The sequence below is a fragment of the Lathyrus oleraceus genome, chromosome 3 (genome assembly GCF_024323335.1).
Source record: "Lathyrus oleraceus cultivar Zhongwan6 chromosome 3, CAAS_Psat_ZW6_1.0, whole genome shotgun sequence".
NCBI lineage: Eukaryota > Viridiplantae > Streptophyta > Magnoliopsida > Fabales > Fabaceae > Lathyrus > Lathyrus oleraceus.
Window position 1 is genome coordinate 17,553,256 of NC_066581.1, and position 14,698 is coordinate 17,567,953.

General features: G+C 34.2%; 1 long non-coding RNA gene across 1 annotated transcript; it reads right to left on the reverse strand.

Moving 5' to 3' along the window:
* Window positions 1-8,225: 8,225 nt before the first annotated feature.
* On the reverse strand, window positions 8,226-10,419 carry LOC127132172 (uncharacterized). Its single transcript, XR_007806630.1, has 2 exons — window positions 10,124-10,419; window positions 8,226-8,533 (listed from the first exon to the last, which is right to left on the reverse strand). It is a non-coding gene; the product is annotated as an uncharacterized LOC127132172 (long non-coding RNA).
* Between the last annotated feature and the right edge of the window lie 4,279 nt (window positions 10,420-14,698).

Genomic DNA, 14,698 nt, shown 5'->3' on the forward strand with positions numbered 1-14,698 from the left:
TATTGGCGTTTGACATTGTATACCAGCATCATGTACAAATATCATTTATAACGGGTGATGGGACAAAAGAAAAGAGAATAAAATAATGAATTATAAGAAATCCTATAAAAAAATATAAAATTGGACACCTAAAAGATGTTTAAATAACATTTATCTATTTAAAACTATTTTGAATACTGAAAATGATAACTTAGGCGATTATTGAATTATTGAAAAAGTGTGTAGGGACTATTAAATTTAAATTAATATAAAGATAAATTAATCAATGTTTTGTAGTTCCAAAAAAAAGAAAGTTATACAATGCATTCAGCTAATATACAAAATATAGGAATAGATAATCTCAATTATTAGTGGATCATATTTTGTTGGATGAGAATAGGTAATTTTGTAGATGAGAATGGATAATGGATCATATTTTGTTAGATCTCTTGAATGGGTCCCACATCAAGTTAGATGAAAGCAATTTTAACATCATTCCATTTTAAGTATTATTTCATTTTCCGTTTTAAAATACATCTATAAGTGCTCCCGGTCCCATAGGAGAAGCTCTAACCCTTCTAACATCAAATACCAATACAATGTAGTGACTTCTCCTTATGTTCTAACTTTGACAAATACACTTTCGCCTACCATCGGCCATAACACATTACAAGTCCCTCTGACTTTACAATCTTCTCAACAATTGCTACTAGGTTAAACCTTCATCACAACCTTGATCCCTTGCCAAGAGATGCTCAAAAACCTCCGACAACTATAAGTCAGTCTAGGTATGCAAGGAGCGAACGAACTTCTCAACAACATCAATAACAAGGTATAATAGCATAACCCACGCTTCTTGGCCTAAAGACCCTTCAAGATTGAAAAAAACCTGTGATATGTTTCTTCCATAAATCACTCTCTTCGCAAAGCGGTGTCACACGATTATTGTAGAGCCACACCATAAGCGATCCTCATTGATACCTCTGTCCCACAATGAGTGATTCAGTTGACCATTTCACAAAGAGAATGATACTTTTACTAAAGTACCATTTATCAAGTATTCTGAATGACTAAAGTAATAATATTAATTAGATAGTAGAATTGAAAAAAGTACATTGGAAATTAAAATAGATCATTCATTTTAGAACACTTTTTTATTCCAAACGGACCACTCATTATGAGACGGGGGGAATCTTCTTTATTGCTATTTAAATTTAATAACTACTATTTCATTGCATCACATGAGCTTGGTTATATTTTGTTTCGTACTAAAACCACAACTGATGATGATAAACTTGGGACTCTGTTATACGAATCTCTAGTACGACAACAAATGATAGACCTGCAAGATTAGCACTACAACGATGAATCAATTATTGAGTCTAAAATAAGTAAAATGGAAGTATTAGATCTAAAGGGGAATTTTAAGTCTCACATGTGTCAATTATATATGATGAACAATTTAATAGATTTGGCATCATTGGATTAAACTCTTTAATCTCGTCCGTATTGAGTCTTTGGCCGATCCAAAACAGGTGCCCATAAATACTTGCCGAGTGCTTCATTATCCTGGAAGTATTTTGAAGTCGAGATCGGTCTTATATTGGGGTGGGAAACGGGCATAACCGTCTAGTTTATACCCACTTCGCAAAAGTTTGCAAAAATGAGAAAAAAAATCGGGTGTACAAAGTTGAGTGTGCAAGCCTAAAATTTTGCATGCCCCGTTTCTTGTTTCTTTGAGTGAATTTTCCGCCACTCCTTTGAGCTAACCTCATCTTTTGTGAGATCAGTTGTAACATCTACATATAATATATGTCTATAATACATATTATACATAATGTAATACTGGTACTGAAATACATAAGCGCCTAGTGGCAATAATGTACATATAACATGCCCAAAAGGAAATACTACTTGGCACTAAATATACACAAAGGTGCCCAAAATGAAACTAGGAACTAGATCATTGTAGAATGATCTTAAAAATATCTACACAGTGGAAAATTCATCCAAAACATCAGATAAGCAAGAACATCATAGTAACTTGTCTTTACCCTTCGCCTGATCAGAACTGCATGAAAAATAAACAACAACATGGGGTGATATAATAATCCCAGAGGGTTCCCTATCTTATGGGTCCACTCGGCTCTACAGGGTTTTCTAATCAATATCCAACTTAAGTCAACAAGGGAAGAAAGACTTAAGTGATAGGGAAAAGTATTGCAATCTATGGCGACATGCTCCTGAGTTCTCATACTCAAATAAATCACTACTCAGATTCACGAAACATCAATCCTTGAGTGGACCTACGTCTAGGGAAAGCTCAGTTCATGCATGCTCGTATGATTCGACTTTCGCGGTGGATATCGGGTCCTCTATGAGTCTTAAGCTCAATCCAAGCGACTTTCACCCGTATGGGCCTCTAATCTACTTAAGGTATCTAATCCCCCATGTCCGCCATGGTTAGGGCTCAAACCCAATTAAGGCACGAATAATTGGAGTCATGTCTGCCATGATTCAACATGTGATTCGCCATGTCCGCCATGATTCAACATGTATATTATCTGCCATGTCCGCCATGATTCAACATGTAATTCTCACATTTGTTATTTATTCAATGCATAAAAGTTGTAGTAAATGATCATTAGTTGATACAATGCATATAGAAACATCAGAAAACAAGACATGAGGTAAAAAGCATGAGCCAATCGATTGGTCTATCTCACAATTCTATTTTTCAAAGAATGTAAAGGATCAATCGATTGGTGTTGAGTGTCAATCGATTGACATCTGAACAAAATTCCAATTTTCAAAGTCAGTGAGTTCATGCAACTGATTGGGGTCCAATATCAATCGATTGGTTCCTAAAAAATTTCACTTTTCTCTAATACAGAAAGACAATACAATCATTGCCACTAAGGGCCGATAGATTGGTCCCAAACATTTTTTCACTTATTCATAACTCAGAAGCTTCACTCAGTCGATTAGTCTGGAAAAAGTTCCAGGACCAACCGATTAGTCTTTGTATATTTCCAAACTTTCCTCTGCATAACCCAATTTTTCAATCTGCATAATGGGTCTTCTTCTCTAACCACCAAAAGTTATAATTTCTCAACAAAATACATCATACAACACCCCCCCCCCCCACCACACACACACATATATATATATATATATATATATATATATATATATATATATATATATATATATATATATATATATATATATATATATATATATATATATATATATATATATATATATATATATATATATATATATATATATATATATATATCATGGTTCACATGTTCATAAACTCAAACTCATAACATCAACCATATCCAAACTTGAGTCACAAAATCATGAAAAATACAACAACACACTTGTTCATGGAAATCATCAAAATCAAGAGAAACGTTCATCATATTAGCATGGATTCTTCTACTCAACCTATGATTCTACAACTTGAAACTCTTGAAATTTTAGGGTTTCTAACTCGAATCCACCTTAGGAATGGAAGAGGAGGTTGAAGAAGATGATGAGATGATATGGTGATGAGGTGATGGTGATGGAATCCAAGTTTATTTCCTCATTCTTCTTTCCACTTGCTTTCTTTCTTCTTCCCTTAAGTTTTCTTCTTTCTCTCTATCCTCCATTTATATCTTTTCCTTTTTACTGATAAGTTAGAAATGAACATGGCACAAGGGAGGTTGGTAGAAGAATAGAAGGTAGAAAGGATATGTGGCCACAAATTAAAGGAAAAAATATGGATTGAAAGAATAAAATGGTAGTAACAAATTTCTTAAGTGGTACAATACTTAATATTTGTTCTATCAGAGCAATTGACCCATTATTAATGTTACCAAAATGTCCCAATTAATAAAAGGTTAGTCCCAAAGAATATTAATTAAGTTAATTTAAATTCACTATTCACTCTATTTATCCCAACTGATAACTTTTAGAGCACATAGGAACTCAGTTGATCTCAATTAATATGAATTTGAGTATTTAAGGAAATATGAGGTATTACAACCGTTTTTCTTTCCTTTTCGAAAGTTTTAACTTGGGTGTTTGCTTTCTTTTGGAATTGAGCATCTTTCACTTTGCATTTTAACCTCTACTTTCTTTGTGTGCTCTCATTCACTACAGGTACCCTTTTTGCCTTGTGCTCTTTTTATCATGTCCAAACTTTATTTTCGTTATGGTTCATATAAGTCCCCCCGTAAACCTGTATAGTGATTCTGGGAGGAGTGGTTCATTACCATTAGTTAGAACAAGAACATCTGCTAGTTCAAACTTCAATCTTTTAGCTACTAGTCATTTCGGTCCAATTATTATAAATGTGTTTGATAGTTCTAAGTCTGAGAGGTTTTATAGTGATCCTCATGATAGGGAAACTTCTCCTTACGGGTCTTCCTTCGATGCTCCTCTTTTTTACGATGGTGTTATAAGTGATTGCGCAGTCAGTTTTATGTCCGCTAGCCATTGGGGATTCAACTCTTCCTGTTTTGGCTTCATCATAAGTGGGTGTTGCTTCTTTGAAAATGGAAGAAACTCGCTCGTTCACCAAACCATACATGTCCGCCTTTGGCCGGGATCCTAGTGACATTGAGATTATTAGCATCTCAAGCTTGGGACTTAGTATGCTAGTATCAATAAGCTTAGGCCATCAAATACCGTCTGGGCTGATGAGGTACCCCAAAGAAGTGCCACTCTTGTGGAGCCGATTGAAGCAAGCAGATATAGTTAGGTGGATTTCAAAATATTGTGAACTCTCTTCGCTTTAGATAACCTTGTGGCTGTGGGGGAAGCTAACATAAAAGTGTGATGTCCTTCTGATTGGTTAGTTCTTCCCCTTGAGTTATGCAAAAGGATTCCTAACATCTTTAGGGAATGCTATATCCCTTTATATAGAGAATGCTATATCCCTTTCTAAAAGTTCATGTTCACTTAGATAAATTTGCGGCTACCCTTGATCGGATTTGAAAAGGAGGTGTTAAGGTTCTTAAAGATTGCCCCCTCGTAAGATGATAACCAACTTTAGAAGCCATTCTATCGATTATATTTCCATCTTTTCATAGTGGTGCAAATTTCACTAGATAATGTCTAGGATCAAGGGTTCATCTCTCTGTGCCAAAATGTTCCCCGGTTTAGTGTTTATGCCAAGATTTGGGATGATTTCCAAAATCGCTTTGTGTTTATAAAACCATATACTTTGGAACCTGTCCCTGCCTTTTACCATGTTCCCAATCAGCTACCTCTTCCTGTTGGTTTCCATGAGTTACCTTCAAGTTAACGTATAGATTGAATTTTAAAGTGTTGGATATGAGTCCATTTTAAAGAGGAGCCTCATAAGTATGCACTAAACTTGGATTCTTTTATTCCTGAAGAGATTAAGATGAAGGGAGATCTTGATGCTTTCTACGAGGGTCTTAGCTATGAAGAGGAGTTTGGCCCTTCTACGGTTAGGCTTTCCATGATGAGGGAGCAGTTGATTAGTACTCGTGCTATTATAGAAGCGGTTAGTAATCTTGAAAGAAAGGAGATTTTTGGTGAGGATAAAGATTCATCCCTGCATTGTCAATCATTTTTTTACATGGCCTATTTTGTTCTTGCAGATAATATGGCTTCTATGAAGATTTCTTTTAGTTGGCTAAAGAATAGGAATCTAGGGCCGCCAGTACAAGTTCTTCGGCTCGAGCCCCTACCCTTCCTCAAACATGATCTAACATCCCTACCACCACTAAAATTCAATTAGTCTCCCCTAATCGAGGTCACTCTTCTACTGAAATGGTTAGCATAGGGGTTGAAGATCGGATTTCGGATCCTCCTAGTAATAACAAAAGGGAATATGATCAGGATCACAAAACTCTCCTTAAGAGGAAAGTTTGGACAAACCGGTTAGGTTGTCCAAGGGCACCTCTGTCGTGCTTGCTTTAGCAAACTCTGGGTCATCTTCTCCTTATCTTAAGTTGTCGGTCAGCTTTAGTATCTGAGGAAGATCTTGCCTATCTTCATATTATTTTTGATGTGGAGAATACAAAACTATTTCATGAGGCTACTTTCTATGTCTATCGGAAGACTTTTTTTGTTTTCCTGGATGTAACTGGTCGGGGTGATGTTCTAGGTATAGGTAACTCTATCAAGGATAAGGATATCTGGAAGGGTGGATACGAGGCGATTAAGCATGAGAGATCCCAACTCCCTAAGAAAATGTTGGCTCTTCAAGAAGAAGTTGACATGCTGAAGGCTCGCAAAGGCGTTGCTACTGATGTTACAGCGCTGGCATCTTGCACTGTCAACGATGTGTGGACTCTTCAAAAGGATAAAAAGTCTTTGGGAAATGATCTAGAGGTATACGACGGGGGACAATTGACCGACTTGAAGAAGAAGTTCGATGAGATCCTCGACAAAACTCTCAAAGAGGTGTTCGATGATTTCAACCTAGTGGATGACCAACTGGAGGTGCTTCTTTCGAGTGTCCAAGTTCTTTGCTCGCAACTTTACTCGTAAAAGGTCGTCCAGGACACGACCTTGATGGATGATAACAATGCTCATCCCCAAGGCGGTGATGCATGACTTTGTAATTTTGTATAACTTGAATTTGGAATTATGCCTTGATGTTTCCATGCAATATGTATGAATAACACTAGTTATTTGTTTACCTTTTTTGTATTCGGTATATTTATGATCCTCGTATTTTGTTCAGCATTCTTTGTAGTCTTCCTGTTATATTATTGATGGTATTCTTAGCTATGTCTTTTATGATTATGTAAGTTATCAACTTCTAGTCTAATTATGCTTCAATTTATTTTATCCTTTTAATAAATACTTGTGTCATTTATGTTGTCTTTCCTGGGTCTTTTCCTTGGGGAGGAACCGGCATGGCCATTGGAACTTGTTGTCACTCATCCTTCTTGACAAGAACTAGCGTGACCATCAAGTTTTTCGCTACCCATCCCATTCGATGGAGGTTGGTGTAACTACTAAGATTTATAATTACTCTTCCTATTCAAAGGAAGCTGGTGTAACCACAAATCTTTATCCTTACCCATCCTAGTTGAAGGAAGCTTAAGTAACTCTTCACTATCACTAGGAACCCTCCCCGACCAAGGTGGGGTTTCATCCTCTGCCATCGGGTTTTATCCTGGTTTGAGGTGGAGATATAATGGGCTTCACTGCCTACACAATTTGAGTAACTAGTTCCTAAGAGGAGTGGGGTCCACCAACCCCTCTTTAGAGTGTTCCACATATAGGATTTTGTTTTTAAAAAATAACATATGCCATATCGACGAGAGCTATAATGTTTTTTTTTCGAAAGCATCTCTTTAGGTAAAATATTAATTTATTTAATTTTTCGAAGAGTCTTAAGAAATACTTATCTCACGCATTATGAGTCTCTTCATGTGTTCCTTTGCAGGTGACATTAGGGGGTCCGCATGTGATCATTTGGTAGTCATCTTAGATGTTAACTTTACCTTTGTGTGTTCGATTTCCACATACGATGCCACTAATCCCTACATGAACCACTATTGTGATTGATTGGTGATGGTGGACTCCTAATGTGGTGGTATCGATCTCCGATACAAACGACCTACAATATTATCCCTCCAACAACCAAGTCAACTACATAGTAAAAAATGAGTAAAGTGAAAGTATCATATCTGAAAGTGTATCTAATGAACTTCTTAGCAAGTGTATTAATACAATCGAAGTAATAAAATAAAGATTGTCTCAAGAGAGAATACAAATGTAACAAGGTTGTAGTTATACGATTTAAAGTAAACCCATGGGGTTTCCAAATTAGTTTGCAAAAAATAATTGCGCAAATAAATGTTGGTAAAAGATACGATAATGAGACAACGATTAGATCTTATTCGAATGCCTTAATTTTTCACTGAAGAATGCACAAAAGTCTGGCCCTGCTTCATTTTGCGGAACAAGAGGGGCTTGAGGTTGTCCATACATATCATGCATCACCTACATCATTAATTGACTCTATTGTTTCCTTTGTTGCAGTATCTGAGGCCACGGTACTTCTGTATTCCTTGTTCCGACTTTTGGTACCATATTTCTAGGCCTAAGTCTTCTGGGACCTCTGCGTTCATCATCCATTTCCCTATTTGTCCTACACATGGAATTAGTCGACCAGGCTCAATAGTAAAAGTAATACATAAGGAATCACGCAGATAATTACACATATGAGGTAGAATTGAATGGGCTTATGATGTTTCATGACAAAGTCGGGAATCAATATGCTCTGATACCAACTGTAACACCTTATACGTATATGTCTAGAATAATACATAGTGGTGTTATAAATATGGTACATGAAAGTCATACATAAGCAGCAGATTAACATAAGTATTAGTAGAATGAGCAAAATATGAAAGTGTCATGGTCAAATATTACAACATCAAGAGTATTAATACAAAGACTCCAACAGAACAACGCTAAGGATCTCAAAACTTAATGGATGATATGCCACAAAAACACCACCAAGCTGACTAAGATATCTTACCATTGCCTTTATCCTGCCTCAAGCAACCTGAAAAAAAAATAAGAATATTAGGGTGAGATTATTAAATCTCAGTGAGTCCCCAATCTTATGGGTCCACTTGGCTGTACAGGGTGTATAAATATTTATAGATCAACCATTGATCTAGGGTTTCCCTACTTATCATTTCAGGAATGCACAAATAACACATAACATCAAATTAAAAGTCCCTTAACGACCTAATTCCAAACACCAACTCATGTGAAAGGTAGCACAACCACATATGCATACTTGTACTCGTGTACGAGAGAGTCCTGGAGTAGTATACGCCTTCTACTAGGTCACCCAAGCCACCCTCGATGGGTAACCAAGTGCCTAACGTTAAGATACTTGCACAAGCTCACTACAAGTTAAGTGAGCTGAGTAATAAAGTGATTTACGTCTAAGTGGCGACACAACCCCATTCATGATGAGTAACAAAGTGACATAGCCGATGTGGCGTCACGACCCAATAAGTCGTCAATACGCAGTGAGTTACCTGCAAGTACAAAAGTGCCTACATAATAGTACATAATAGCACAAGCCCCCGAGAGATTGTGTTAATGAGTGACCAAGTAGTTTATGCCTAAGTGGATACACAACCCCTCTAGTGGTGAGTGACGAAATGGCATTGCCAATGTGGCGACACAACCCCACCATACCGATAATCCAGGTGAGTAGCCAAGTGAATGTATAGCTCGTCAGGCCCACGAGCCCACCATATTAATAGCTCAAGTGTGTTAACGGCAAGCGAATTACCACCTAGTAATACAGGCTCACTCTGTATTCAAGCATATTCGACCAACTCATGTCCGAACATTCAATCGGTATTCAAGCATATTCAACCAACTTATGTTCAAACATTCAATCGGAACGAACAGAAAATGGGGAAATAAATGGAAAGACACCATAGTCTCCACTATTTTATATCGCTTTAAGTTAGCTTTACTCAAATTATAAAGAAAACAATGTTTGGAAAAAATATGGTTCATGATTCGAATAAAGTGTAACTTTGATTTGAATCTATTTAGTTAGTGGCGAATAAAAAGGTTATGATTTGAATCAAGTTTAAACTTTGATTCGAATCAAATCAGTCAGGGGCAAAACAACATGTAATGATTTGAATCAATCCTGACCGTGCAAATCCATTATTAGAATCAATTTAACTAGTGACGAATCAAAAAGGCTTCTGATTCGAATCAGAACTCCTCTGATTCGAATCAAACTTGCGAAATTCCAGATTTTGCATATTTCCCATGGATTTCTCAATCCAATCTAAGGGGAAACACTTACAAATCAAGTTATAATGAGATTAACATGTTAAAGCAACTTATCGATCAAGCATGCATTAACCTTTCAGACATTTTTCAAGGAAATTTTCCCATAACCATTTGTCATATTCATGATGTTTTAAGGGTATCTATTCCAGCAAGAAATTGTTCTATAACTAGTTCAATTCTTACATGCAAATAACATATCATGAATAAGAATCATATTCCAACATGCATGTGTAAATTAAAGCATCTTTGACATATCTCACAAACCCTTCCCTAAAATATGCAATCCCAATAAATTTTCCTCAAGGTCCTAACGAAGATTCACCTGAATTGAGACAAAATGCAAGTCCTGAAGTAGATTGGGATGAGGAGAAATAAGATTAAATTGAGGTTGTAGCATGCAGGATGATGAAGTTTGTGCTTGTGCTCTCCTTCTTGTCTCTTCCATGTTTCCACTTCCTCTTCTCACTCTCCACAATTCTGATTTGGCAAGGCAAAAGAAATGAAGAGAAAAGCAAGTTACACATACCCCAAATCCATTTAAGAAGTGATAATGACCATAATACCCCTTGTCTTCCTAATTGGCTCAATTTTAAAGAATAGCCAATTAGTAAAAAGTAGTACCACTGGTCTCCCAACTAGTGCATTAATTAGTTGGTAGTTGTATCGATGTTACATAAACTTTGATTGAAAATAAGAGAGATATAATTTATATTGTTTGAGTTGTTTAGTGGAAAAAATGACTAATTAATAATACTTTAAAATAACTAAGCATAAATCTAAAAAAGTATACCAACACAACAAATTTAACAAATTTAATGAGAGTTTGATTTGTTTGGAATTGTTATTATCAAATTTTTATTTATTTTAATGATTTATGGGGATTTTAATTATTTAATATATAATTTTTATCTGTTAATTTAAATTTTTTATTATTATTAATATTTTTGATGATGTTGATATTTTTATAAAACAAAATTTAACTAAGTCATAATTTATTATTTTTTTAAAACACCAAATTAAACTAATCAAAATATTAAATAATAACGGAATAAAATTTATTATTGATTCAAATATTTTTGTAAATAATATAAAAACAAAAATAATATTTATATACGAAAAAAATATACTCTTAATTAAAATATTTTTGTATATGGATATAGATACAAGTTTATTATTATTTTTTTAAATAAAAAGCCCTTTTGATTAAATAATTTTATCTTTCTTTCATTTAACTTTTATATTTTTTTAAAACAAATACACTTAGGGTGTGTTTGGTTGTGAGAAGAACGTGTGAAGAGAGAGAAATAAATGAGAAATATAATTGATTTTATCAATGTTTTAAAAATCGAATCGATCGTCGAACTAGTGAAGGTATTGGGTCACTGATTTATTGGTCGAACCATTGGATCACTGGTCGAACCGCATGACTGAACTGGAGTAAATCAAAAAACTCGGCTGAATAAACATGTCACTAAAACAAAAATTATATAGGTATTAAACCAATTGAACCAAATAACTCGGTGTCTAAAAAATCACTAACATCTAAAAAAAGTTAAAAATCAGACCGATCATCGAATCGATGAATACTGATTTTTTAAAAATCGGACTGATCAGTGCATTTTGATGCACGTTCTTTCATGTTTGTACTCAAGCATTTCTTTGGTTTGCTTTGATTATTTTTATGTTTTAATGTGTTTTCATAATTTATGTTATTTTTGCACTTATTTAATTTTCAGCATTAGCAGCTTTCGCGAGAAAAATCATATCTTGAGCTAGGAGTATCGGATTGAGACGTGCTACCAGTCGATGGAAAGCTAAGAAAAAGATCTACAACTTTTGTTCAGAAGTCGAAAGCTGAATCGGACTGTAGCAGGGCCAGAAAGTCTGTTGAAGTTGCAGAATTTTATTTGTATTTTTGTTGGGTCATTTGTAGTGGGCTGGGTCGACCCAGTTGAGTTGTAAAACGGGTCTTTGTTTTCCCCTAGGTCTAGCAGCCGTACACCATTGGGAATTGAACGGGAAAATCACGGTTCATGTACGAATTTGAGAGCTTGCAAAGAATGACTATGGAGAACTAATTTCCCAAGAATCAATTCAGTGTAATCGGATGCCACTTTGAGGTTCTTTTATAATTTTCCATTAATCTGTTCCTTTGAATTATATCTATAATCACAATTACTTGCTTAATTTAATTGTTTTTACATGATAGAATTCTTTAATTTGATTGTTGTCTGCTTTTGAATCAATTTCGTGATTAGTGTAGCTTTTGCATTATCGCGTTCGATCATATTGCGTTTGCTTAATTCGCAATAGTTTTAATCCGTTTGCTTTACTCGGAATTCAGGGACAGACTTCGTATAATTGTTATTACGCTTGTCAGTAGTTTTTGTAATCGAATAGGATCAGACCCGTTTAGGGAATTGGAATTTTATAGGGATCAATGATAAGTCGGAAGATGATATAGTGGGTTGATTCGTTTCAGCTTATTCAAATAATCACTTTTCATAATCACTTATTTTCTGCATTTTTGTAATTGAACATCAAATCAACCCCCCATTCGATTACGTTTAATTATTACAAACAAGAATCCTTGAGACGATATCCGAGTTTAATTGTCGCTGTATTACGTTTTTACAAAAATACTCGTTTTTGATCCGCGTGCGACAGCGGATCACGGACCGATCATCAAAATCAGACCTAAAAATCGAACCGATCAAAATCGGTTTTTTAAATTTAAATTTGAGTCAAATAATTGATTTAAAAATTTAACCAAAGTATCAATCTCAAATATAAACTTTTGTATGTTGCCTATCAAATAGCATTACCATTTATTTTATGCAACACCTCAACCCAACTAATAGAAACCAAAGTTATCAATCACACAGGGGAAAATAGATTATGTTCAAATTCTACGACCTACCAATGCTATAATAATGCAATAACCTCTGTTCACTATATTTAACATAAGTGTCACCAATTTTTAAATTGATTTTTTAAACTCAAATTCACTAGAGCTTCTTACATTTGATTTAAACATAAACATAAAGAAAAACCCATGCACGTCTTAGCTAAGAAATTCATTTATATTAGAAGTAAATCTAAATTAAACCTAATTGCAATTCAAAAGTATACATTGATATAAACCTACTGTGTTTTTAGGTTGATATAACCATAGGATAAGATGAACCATTTTGGAAAGAATCCAAATTCACGAACGAAAATCATGAGAGAGAAAAGGAAAAAGGAAACCAAACCCGAGAGGTAGCGATCGGAGGTGCGGCGGTCGGAGAGCAAGAGTGTGGTGAAGGAGAGGCGACAGAAAATGGTGCCATGAACATGGAACTTTTTTTAGTTTTGACGGCGACTCGAAGTGGCAACCGAAAATGGTGCAAGAAAGGAAAGAATATCAATTATCCATTATATTTTTATTTTTATTTAATAATGAAAAACGATGTTATTTTGATTTTTAAAGAGAAAAAGAAAGCACTTAAACTGTTGGTTTGTTAATTTTTACTGATTAACACCGATTTTTAAGGATGTCTACCGGTTCAATTACATAACCAATCCAACAATTGAACCGGACCGGTTGCCACTCTAGTTCCCAGTTTAATCTGTCCGAACTGATTTTTAAAACTATAAATTCGATAAGTTGATTGATATAAGTGAAAGATAAAAAATAGAAAATAAAGAAGTATGAATTATTTTTAAAATTATTAAAATACCCTTAATTAAGTTTTTTTATTAATTTAAGTTATTTAACTTTTAATTTATTTCACTTAATTATTATAATTAAATTAGTTTACTCACAAAAAAAACTCGTAGCAAAAATTTAAATAACTAAATAGATCTTTAGTTGAATTATCTATCCATCTCTCTTTTGTAGCATAATGTTATCGGATACATTATATAGTAATAAAAGCATTTTGATTTTATAAGATTAAGAGTGTGGATGATCAAGAATTTAATACTTGATGAGCTCCGATGGATAGATAGGTTGGGCGCATCGCTTCAACTTCTCCAAAACTTTCTTTCCAAGTTTTCATTTTTCATACAACTCAACTATTCCCAGCTTTCTTTTCTGTATTTTTTTGTCAAATATTTTTCAGAAATACTAGATCCATAAATATAAAATAATATAAAAAATGTTTAAAAAGTTGTGTTACTCACAGAGAGCCATAGATTCCTTTATAAGTGGAAAAGTGAAATGGAAGAGAGTTTTATAGCATTCAAATTGCATTCTTAGCCTTGAACAGTAAAACTCAACAACTTTTCAGCCACACTCATTATTATGCTTTACTAAAAACTCAACTACCGCACCAATTCTTAGTTCTATTTCTTTATTAAACCAAATGTCTCTATAAGAATTTTATTTTACACTAAAATAAACAAACGATATTAAAAACTGAAATTGTAATAGTTACTGTATGCATAAACAAATGATACTGGAGGAATTGGTAGGATCAATGGTAGATCTGACATAACCTCCGAACACCTTTAAATAAAGGTTAATAATGATATATGATAATAATGATGGAAAAATATTAATGTGATTTTAAAAAATATTAATAAGGAGAAAATTAAAGTTACCTATATGACATTATGAAAAACTTCTTTGAAGACAATATTTGTTGTTTGAAATAAGGATTTGTTGTTTTTGTCATGTATCAAGATTTTCAATCCAGTTTTGTTCTTAACTCTTGAAATAGCCACATATAGTTGTCTGTGGCTGAAAACATTCTTGGACAAATAGCCACATATAGTCCAATGATTAGATTTGTTGATTGTCATAGCAAATTACACAATAATTGGGAATTGTCGTCTGATAAGTTTGAATGGTCATGGAGATTGAGAAGGAGACAAAGACATTCTTGGAATGTAAATAGTGTTTCTAATATTT